Source organism: Cryptomeria japonica, unplaced genomic scaffold (genome assembly GCF_030272615.1).
Source record: "Cryptomeria japonica unplaced genomic scaffold, Sugi_1.0 HiC_scaffold_132, whole genome shotgun sequence".
NCBI lineage: Eukaryota > Viridiplantae > Streptophyta > Pinopsida > Cupressales > Cupressaceae > Cryptomeria > Cryptomeria japonica.
In genome coordinates this window covers 49170-59339 of record NW_026728954.1, presented here as the reverse complement: position 1 = coordinate 59339, position 10170 = coordinate 49170, and the positions used below count along the sequence as shown (strand labels likewise).

Genomic DNA, 10170 nt, shown 5'->3' with positions numbered 1-10170 from the left:
CTCGTTTTTTTTTTGCCTTTTATGGAAATTAGTGAAGGCATCGCATCAAAGGTGCGCACCTCGCTGCCCACCTTGGTGTGCTCCGAGGTGCCCACCACGGTGCGCAACGCCGGTGCGAACCCGGGAGCGCCCCGATGTGTGCTCCAAGGTGCGGCGTGCACGAAGTCGGACCCCGGTTTGCCCCGGGTGCGCACCTCGCGTGCACCTTGGTGCGCACACCTTGGCTGGGTTGCGCGGCCTGGTGGGCACCATGGTGCGCACCAAGGAGCGCTCTGAAGTGTGCTCCAAGGTGCGGCGTGCACGAAGTCGGAGCCCGGTTTGCCCCGGGTACGCACCTCGCGTGCACCTTCGCCGGGGTGGGCACCTCGGCTGGGTTGCGCGCCCTGGTGCGCACCAAGGAGCGCTCCGAAGTGTGCTCCAAGGTGCGGCGTGCACGAAGTCGGAGCCCGGTTTGCCCCGGGTGCGCACCTTCGCCGCGGTGCGCACCATGGCGTGCACGAAGTCGGAGCCCGGTTTGCCCCGGGTGCGCACCTTCGCCGCGGTGCGCACCATGGCGTGCACGAAGTCGGAGCCCGGTTTGCCCCGGGTGCGCACCTCGCGTGCACCTTCGGCGGGGTTGCGCGCCCTGGTGGGCACCATGGTGCGCACCAAGGAGCGCTCCGAAGTGTGCTCCAAGGTGCGGCGTGCACGAAGTCGGAGCCCGGTTTGCCCCGGGTGCGCACCTCGCGTGCACCTTCGGCGGGGTTGCGCGCCCTGGTGGGCACCATGGTGCGCACCAAGGAGCGCTCCGAAGTGTGCTCCAAGGTGCGGCGTGCACGAAGTCGGAGCCCGGTTTGCCCCGGGTGCGCACCTCGCGTGCACCTTCGCCGCGGTGGGCACCATGGCGTGCACGAAGTCGGAGCCCGGTTTGCCCCGGGTGCGCACCTCGCGTGCACCTTCGCCGGGGTGGGCACCTCGGCTGGGTTGCGCGCCCTGGTGCGCACCAAGGAGCGCTCCGAAGTGTGCTCCAAGGTGCGGCGTGCACGAAGTCGGAGCCCGGTTTGCCCCGGGTGCGCACCTCGCGTGCACCTTCGCCAGGGTGGGCACCTCGGTGCGCACACCTTCTCAATGTTTTCTTGCCTTTTCTGGAAATTGGTGAAGGCAGCGCATCAAAGGTGCGCACCTCGGTGTGCTCCGAGGTGCGAACCCGAGAGCGCTCCGAGGTGCCCACGAAGTCGAAAGTCGGGTTAATTGCATTGTTTTCCCCGGGTGCGCTCCGAGGTGCGCAACATCGGCGCGCACCAAGGAGGGCTCCGAAGTGTGCTCCAAGGTGCGCACGATGGCGTGCACCTCTGGTGCGCACGATTCGGAGCTCGGTTTGACCGGGGTGCGCACACCTTGGCTGGGTTGCGCACCTTTTGTGCGCTCCAAGGTGCGCACGAAGTCGGAGCTCGGTTTGCCCCGGGTGCGCACCTTCGCCAGGGTGCGCACCTTGATGCGCACGCCTTGGCTGGGCTGCGCACCTTGGTGGGCGCCATGGTGCGCACCTTTCGTGCGCTCCAAGGTGCGCACGAAGTCGGAGCTCGGTTTGCCCCGGGTGCGCACCTTGGTGGGCGCCATGGTGCACTCCGAGGTGCCCAAGATTGGTGCGCACCAAGGAGCGCTCCGAAGTGCGCTCCAAGGTGCGCGCGAAGTCGAAAGTTGGGTTAATTGTCCGGTTTGCCTCGGGTGCGCACCTTGCGTGCACCTTCGCCAGGGTGGGCGCCTTGGTGCGCACACCTTGGCTGGGCTGCGCACACCTTGGCACCCGCGTTTCCTTCATTTTAAATTTTTTTTTTTTACAATCTCTCAAGTGGGAAATTCTATAATCTCAACTTTTTTTGCCTTTTCAGGAAACTTTTGAATGGAGCGCATCATTGGTGCGCTCCGAAGTGTGCTCCAAAGCTCTCTCCAGCTGCGTGCACCTGCCCCGGCCGCGCACCCGGCCCCGCCCAGCTTCGCTCACCTGTCCCGGGCGTCTGGTGCGGAACCTTAGAGTAAGAAACATCACCGTGCACCTTGGCCAACGTGCGCGACTCGACCGAGCGCGCACTGGCCGAGGTGCACACCGATTTCACCTGGGTGCGCGCGCAGCACCTCGGGCGCACCGGGGTGCGCGCACAACGCCCGGGTTGCACCGTGGCCTGTGTGCTCGGGGCGCCTCGGGTGCGCGCTCGGTGTCGCCCCCGCGCGCGCGGTAGTGCGGGCAGCGCACCCCGGCCCGGCCCGGCCCCGACGAGAACGCAAACGGGCAAAAGGTTTATTCAAATAGCATTGCGACGCCCGGCGAAAAACTAAAAAAGGGTGCAACACCGGGACTTCCCGGGAGGTCACCCATCCCAGTACTACTCCGGCCCAAGCGCGCTTAACTGCGGAGTTCTGATGGGATCCGGTGCACTAACGCTGGTATGATCGCACCCGTTATGAGCTTGTCGCAGTGTGTACTTAGCAAACCGCGACCCACGTGCGAATCCACCCCGGCCACCCACCCCCGTCGAGGTGCACACCCTCCCTCGCGAAGTGCGCCCCGTTCGCCAAGTGTGAGCCCTGCCCGGGTGCGCGCACCTTGCTAGGGCGTCGGGTGTGCACCCGGCCCGGCCTACGTGCGTGCACCTGGAGGGGGCGTCGTGTGCGTGCAGTGTCCCGTCTGCAACGCGGTGCCCACACACCACCTCGGGCGCAACGACCTGCGCTCACATGTGGGCCGAGTGCACCTTGGTGCATGTTCGGGGCGCCTCGGGTGCACGCTCGATCTTGCCCCGGTGCACCAAGGCGCTCGGTTTGCCCCGGGTGCGCACTTGGTGCAAGGTGGGCACCCAAAATAGGGATCAAGCACCAAAACACAAGTTTCGGGATGCAAAATGGGACCCAAGGACCACAAATGCGTTCCAAGACCCATGATGGGTCCACGAGAACAAAAATGTGTTCCGAGACTTAATAAACAAATATTGGGTTTTAGGAGAAGAAACATGCTCTGATGCCCAAAACGAGAATCGACCCCGAAAAGGCCACAGGCCAAAAGTGGGATGCGAGACAAAAAAAAATGGGACCCGAGGACCAAAATTGGGTTCCCAGGTCGAAGACAGGGCAACCGGACAAGAAACGACCTCTAAGGCTCGAAATGAGTCCCGACGACTAAAACTTGACAAGAAGCACCCATCAGGCACCCAACTCGACACCCATGGGATGCCGACCCACCCGGGCTTCCACCTAGCACACCTTGGCACCCACCCACCCTCGCACCCAACCTCGCACCCAACTTAGCACCTTTGAACCCACATTGGCACTCACCCTGACCCTGGCACCTTGGAACCCACATTGGCACTCACCTTGACCCTGGCACCCACCTTTGCACTCACCTTGGGACCCACCCTGGCTCCCACCTCGGCACCCACCCAGACACCCACCTTGGTTCCTTGGCACCCACCTTGGATCCTTGGCACCCACCCCGACACCCACCTTGGCACGCAACTTGGCTACTTGCCACCCACCTTGGCTCCTTGACGCCCACCCCGACAACCACCCCGTGACCTACCCTGGCTAGGGTTGGTGCACACCCACCCTGGTGCCCACCTTGGCACCCACCCTATGACCCACCTTGGCACGCACCTTAGTACCCACCCCGTTACCCACCCTAGGACCCACCCCGTGACCCACCTTGGCCAGGGTGGGTGCCTTGGTGCGCACAACTTGCCTGGGCTGCACACCAGGGCGGGCTCAAGATGGCACCCGCGTTCCGTTTTTTTCACTATCTTTCAAAACGGAAATTTTAAAATCTCATTTTTTTCTTTTTTTTGCCTTTTCTGGAAATTAGTGAAGGCAGCGCATCAAAGGTGCGCAATGCTGGTGCGAACCCGGGAGCGCTCCGATGTGTGCTCCAAGGTGCGGCGTGCACGAAGTCCGAGCCCGGTTTGCCCCGGGTGCGCACCTCGCGTGCACCTTCGCCGGGGTGAGCACCTTGGCTGGGTTGCGCGCCCTGGTGCGTACCAAGGAGCGCTCTGAAGTGTGCTCCAAGGTGCGGCGTGCACGAAGTCGGAGCCCGGTTTGCCCCGGGTGTGCACCTCGGGTGCGCACCTCGCGTGCACCTTCGCTGCGGTGGGCACCTTGGCTGGGTTGCGCGCCTTGGTGGGCACCATGCAGTGCACGAAGTCGGAGCCCGGTTTGCCCCGGGCGCGCACCTCCGCCAGGGTGGGCACCTTGGTGCGCACAACTTGCCTGGGCTGCGCATCAGGAAGGGCTCAAGATGGCACCCGCGTTCCGTTTTTTTCACTATCTTTCAGAACGGAAATTTTAAAATATCGTTTTTTTTTGCCTTTTCTGGAAATTAGTGAAGGCAGCGCATCAAAGGTGCGCAACGCTGGTGCGAACCTGGGAGCGCTCCGATGTGTGCTCCAAGGTGCGGCGTGCACGAAGTCGGAGCCCGGTTTGCCTCGGGTGCGCCCTGGTGGGCACCATGGTGCGCACCAAGGAGCGCTCCGAAGTGTGCTCCAAGGTGCGGCCTGCACGAAGTCGGAGCCCGGTTTGCCCCGGGTGTGCACCTCGGGTGGGCACCTTGGTGCGCATGCCTTGCCTGGGCTGCGCACCAGGGCGGGCTCAAGATGGCACCCGCGTTCCTTTTTTTTCACTATCTTTCAAAACGGAAATTTTAAAATCTCATTTTTTTTTGCCTTTTTCTGGAAATTAGTGAAGGCAGCGCATCAAAGGTGCGCACCTCGCTGCCCACCACGGTGCGCAACGCCGGTGGGCACCCGGGAGTGCTTCGAAGTGTGCTCCAAGGTGCTGCGTGCACGTTGTCGGAGCCCGGTTTGCCCCGGGTGCGCACCTCGCGTGCACCTTCGTCGGGGTGGGCACCTTGGCTTGGTTTGCCCCGGCTGCGCTCCGAAGCGGGGTTATTGGAGCGCCGCCTCTTTTTTTGTCGGAGCGTTTGGTGGGGTTTCTCGCATTGGCTCTTCCGAGGCCCGGTTGCCACCCTGGCGCGCACGAAGTCGGAAGTAGGGTTAATTGCCCGGGTGCGCACCTTTGCCAGGGTGGCACCTTACCTGGGCTGCGCACCAGGGCGGGCTCAAGATGGCACGCGCGTTCCGTTTTTTTCACTATCTTTCAAAACGGAAATTTTAAAATCTCCTTTTTTTTTTGCCTTTTCTGGAAATTAGTGAAGGCAGCGCATCAAAGGTGCGCACCTCGCTGCCCACCTTGGTGTGCTCTGAGGTGCGCACCCGGGAGCGCTACGAAGTGTGCTCCAAGGTGCGGCGTGCACGTTGTCGGAGCCCGGTTTGCCCCGGGTGCGCACCTCGCCTGCACCTTGGCCGGGGTGGGCACCTTGGCTGGGTTTGCCCAGGGTGCGCTCCGAAGCGGGGTTACTGGAGCGCCCCCTCTTTTTTTGTCAGAGAGTTTGGTGGGGTTTCTCGCATTGGCTCTTCCCAGGCCCGGTTGTTGGGTGCGCTCCCACCCTGGCGCGCGCGAAGTTGGAAGTTGGGTTAATTGCCCGGGCGCGCACCTTCGCCAGGGTGGGCACCTTGGTGCGCAAACCTTGGCTGGGCTGCGCACCAGGGCGGGCTCAAGATGGCACCAGCATTCCCTTTTTCTCACTATCTTTCAAAACGGAAATTTTAAAATCTCGTTTTTTTTTTGCCTTTTATGGAAATTAGTGAAGGCATCGCATCAAAGGTGCGCACCTCGCTGCCCACCTTGGTGTGCTCCGAGGTGCCCACCACGGTGCGCAACGCCGGTGCGAACCCGGGAGCGCCCCGATGTGTGCTCCAAGGTGCGGCGTGCACGAAGTCGGACCCCGGTTTGCCCCGGGTGCGCACCTCGCGTGCACCTTGGTGCGCACACCTTGGCTGGGTTGCGCGGCCTGGTGGGCACCATGGTGCGCACCAAGGAGCGCTCCGAAGTGTGCTCCAAGGTGCGGCGTGCACGAAGTCGGAGCCCGGTTTGCCCCGGGTGCGCACCTTCGCCGCGGTGGGCACCATGGCGTGCACGAAGTCGGAGCCCGGTTTGCCCCGGGTGCGCACCTCGCGTGCACCTTCGCCGGGGTGGGCACCTCGGCTGGGTTGCGCGCCCTGGTGCGCACCAAGGAGCGCTCTGAAGTGTGCTCCAAGGTGCGGCGTGCACGAAGTCGGAGCCCGGTTTGCCCCGGGTGTGCACCTCGCGTGCACCTTCGCTGCGGTGGGCACCTTGGCTGGGTTGCGCGCCTTGGTGGGCACCATGCAGTGCACGAAGTCGGAGCCCGGTTTGCCCCGGGCGCGCACCTCCGCCAGGGTGGGCACCTTGGTGCGCACAACTTGCCTGGGCTGCGCACCAGGAAGGGCTCAAGATGGCACCCGCGTTCCGTTTTTTTCACTATCTTTCAGAACGGAAATTTTAAAATATCGTTTTTTTTTGCCTTTTCTGGAAATTAGTGAAGGCAGCGCATCAAAGGTGCGCAACGCTGGTGCGAACCTGGGAGCGCTCCGATGTGTGCTCCAAGGTGCGGCGTGCACGAAGTCGGACCCCGGTTTGCCCCGGGTGCGCACCTCGCGTGCACCTTGGTGCGCACACCTTGGCTGGGTTGCGCGCCCTGGTGGGCACCATGGTGCGCACCAAGGAGCGCTCCGAAGTGTGCTCCAAGGTGCGGCGTGCACGAAGTCGGAGCCCGGTTTGCCCCGGGTGCGCACCTCGCGTGCACCTTCGCCGCGGTGGGCACCATGGCGTGCACGAAGTCGGAGCCCGGTTTGCCCCGGGTGCGCACCTCGCGTGCACCTTCGCCGGGGTGGGCACCTTAGTGTGCAGACCTTGGCTGGGTTGCGCGCCCTGGTGGGCACCATGGTGCGCACCAAGGAGCGCTCCGAAGTGTGCTCCAAGGTGCGGCCTGCACGAAGTCGGAGCCCGGTTTGCCCCGGGTGTGCACCTCGGGTGGGCACCTTGGTGCGCATGCCTTGCCTGGGCTGCGCACCAGGGCGGGCTCAAGATGGCACCCGCGTTCCTTTTTTTTCACTATCTTTCAAAACGGAAATTTTAAAATCTCATTTTTTTTTGCCTTTTTCTGGAAATTAGTGAAGGCAGCGCATCAAAGGTGCGCACCTCGCTGCCCACCACGGTGCGCAACGCCGGTGGGCACCCGGGAGTGCTTCGAAGTGTGCTCCAAGGTGCTGCGTGCACGTTGTCGGAGCCCGGTTTGCCCCGGGTGCGCACCTCGCGTGCACCTTCGTCGGGGTGGGCACCTTGGCTGGGTTTGCCCCGGCTGCGCTCCGAAGCGGGGTTATTGGAGCGCCGCCTCTTTTTTTGTCGGAGCGTTTGGTGGGGTTTCTCGCATTGGCTCTTCCGAGGCCCGGTTGCCACCCTGGCGCGCACGAAGTCGGAAGTAGGGTTAATTGCCCGGGTGCGCACCTTTGCCAGGGTGGGCACCTTACCTGGGCTGCGCACCAGGGCGGGCTCAAGATGGCACGCGCGTTCCGTTTTTTTCACTATCTTTCAAAACGGAAATTTTAAAATCTCCTTTTTTTTTTGCCTTTTCTGGAAATTAGTGAAGGCAGCGCATCAAAGGTGCGCACCTCGCTGCCCACCTTGGTGTGCTCTGAGGTGCGCACCCGGGAGCGCTACGAAGTGTGCTCCAAGGTGCGGCGTGCACGTTGTCGGAGCCCGGTTTGCCCCGGGTGCGCACCTCGCCTGCACCTTGGCCGGGGTGGGCACCTTGGCTGGGTTTGCCCAGGGTGCGCTCCGAAGCGGGGTTACTGGAGCGCCCCCTCTTTTTTTGTCAGAGCGTTTGGTGGGGTTTCTCGCATTGGCTCTTCCCAGGCCCGGTTGTTGGGTGCGCTCCCACCCTGGCGCGCGCGAAGTTGGAAGTTGGGTTAATTGCCCGGGCGCGCACCTTCGCCAGGGTGGGCACCTTGGTGCGCACACCTTGGCTGGGCTGCGCACCAGGGCGGGCTCAAGATGGCACCAGCATTCCCTTTTTCTCACTATCTTTCAAAACGGAAATTTTAAAATCTCGTTTTTTTTTTGCCTTTTATGGAAATTAGTGAAGGCATCGCATCAAAGGTGCGCACCTCGCTGCCCACCTTGGTGTGCTCCGAGGTGCCCACCACGGTGCGCAACGCCGGTGCGAACCCGGGAGCGCCCCGATGTGTGCTCCAAGGTGCGGCGTGCACGAAGTCGGACCCCGGTTTGCCCCGGGTGCGCACCTCGCGTGCACCTTGGTGCGCACACCTTGGCTGGGTTGCGCGGCCTGGTGGGCACCATGGTGCGCACCAAGGAGCGCTCCGAAGTGTGCTCCAAGGTGCGGCGTGCACGAAGTCGGAGCCCGGTTTGCCCCGGGTACGCACCTCGCGTGCACCTTCGCCGGGGTGGGCACCTCGGCTGGGTTGCGCGCCCTGGTGCGCACCAAGGAGCGCTCCGAAGTGTGCTCCAAGGTGCGGCGTGCACGAAGTCGGAGCCCGGTTTGCCCCGGGTGCGCACCTTCGCCGCGGTGCGCACCATGGCGTGCACGAAGTCGGAGCCCGGTTTGCCCCGGGTGCGCACCTCGCGTGCACCTTCGGCGGGGTTGCGCGCCCTGGTGGGCACCATGGTGCGCACCAAGGAGCGCTCCGAAGTGTGCTCCAAGGTGCGGCGTGCACGAAGTCGGAGCCCGGTTTGCCCCGGGTGCGCACCTCGCGTGCACCTTCGGCGGGGTTGCGCGCCCTGGTGGGCACCATGGTGCGCACCAAGGAGCGCTCCGAAGTGTGCTCCAAGGTGCGGCGTGCACGAAGTCGGAGCCCGGTTTGCCCCGGGTGCGCACCTCGCGTGCACCTTCGCCGCGGTGGGCACCATGGCGTGCACGAAGTCGGAGCCCGGTTTGCCCCGGGTGCGCACCTCGCGTGCACCTTCGCCGGGGTGGGCACCTCGGCTGGGTTGCGCGCCCTGGTGCGCACCAAGGAGCGCTCCGAAGTGTGCTCCAAGGTGCGGCGTGCACGAAGTCGGAGCCCGGTTTGCCCCGGGTGCGCACCTCGCGTGCACCTTCGCCAGGGTGGGCACCTCGGTGCGCACACCTTCTCAATGTTTTCTTGCCTTTTCTGGAAATTGGTGAAGGCAGCGCATCAAAGGTGCGCACCTCGGTGTGCTCCGAGGTGCGAACCCGAGAGCGCTCCGAGGTGCCCACGAAGTCGAAAGTCGGGTTAATTGCATTGTTTTCCCCGGGTGCGCTCCGAGGTGCGCAACATCGGCGCGCACCAAGGAGGGCTCCGAAGTGTGCTCCAAGGTGCGCACGATGGCGTGCACCTCTGGTGCGCACGATTCGGAGCTCGGTTTGACCGGGGTGCGCACACCTTGGCTGGGTTGCGCACCTTTTGTGCGCTCCAAGGTGCGCACGAAGTCGGAGCTCGGTTTGCCCCGGGTGCGCACCTTCGCCAGGGTGCGCACCTTGATGCGCACGCCTTGGCTGGGCTGCGCACCTTGGTGGGCGCCATGGTGCGCACCTTTCGTGCGCTCCAAGGTGCGCACGAAGTCGGAGCTCGGTTTGCCCCGGGTGCGCACCTTGGTGGGCGCCATGGTGCACTCCGAGGTGCCCAAGATTGGTGCGCACCAAGGAGCGCTCCGAAGTGCGCTCCAAGGTGCGCGCGAAGTCGAAAGTTGGGTTAATTGTCCGGTTTGCCTCGGGTGCGCACCTTGCGTGCACCTTCGCCAGGGTGGGCGCCTTGGTGCGCACACCTTGGCTGGGCTGCGCACACCTTGGCACCCGCGTTTCCTTCATTTTAAATTTTTTTTTTTTACAATCTCTCAAGTGGGAAATTCTATAATCTCAACTTTTTTTGCCTTTTCAGGAAACTTTTGAATGGAGCGCATCATTGGTGCGCTCCGAAGTGTGCTCCAAAGCTCTCTCCAGCTGCGTGCACCTGCCCCGGCCGCGCACCCGGCCCCGCCCAGCTTCGCTCACCTGTCCCGGGCGTCTGGTGCGGAACCTTAGAGTAAGAAACATCACCGTGCACCTTGGCCAACGTGCGCGACTCGACCGAGCGCGCACTGGCCGAGGTGCACACCGATTTCACCTGGGTGCGCGCGCAGCACCTCGGGCGCACCGGGGTGCGCGCACAACGCCCGGGTTGCACCGTGGCCTGTGTGCTCGGGGCGCCTCGGGTGCGCGCTCGGTGTCGCCCCCACGCGCGCGCGGTAGTGCGGGCAGCGCACCCCGGCCCGGCC

At 63.7% G+C, this 10170-nt stretch overlaps 1 non-coding gene across 1 annotated transcript; it reads right to left on the bottom strand.

The window, feature by feature from the left end:
* Positions 1 to 2319: 2319 nt before the first annotated feature.
* Positions 2320 to 2438, bottom strand: LOC131866155 (5S ribosomal RNA). The gene has a single exon (XR_009364786.1). It is a non-coding gene; the product is annotated as a 5S ribosomal RNA (ribosomal RNA).
* Positions 2439 to 10170: the final 7732 nt, after the last annotated feature.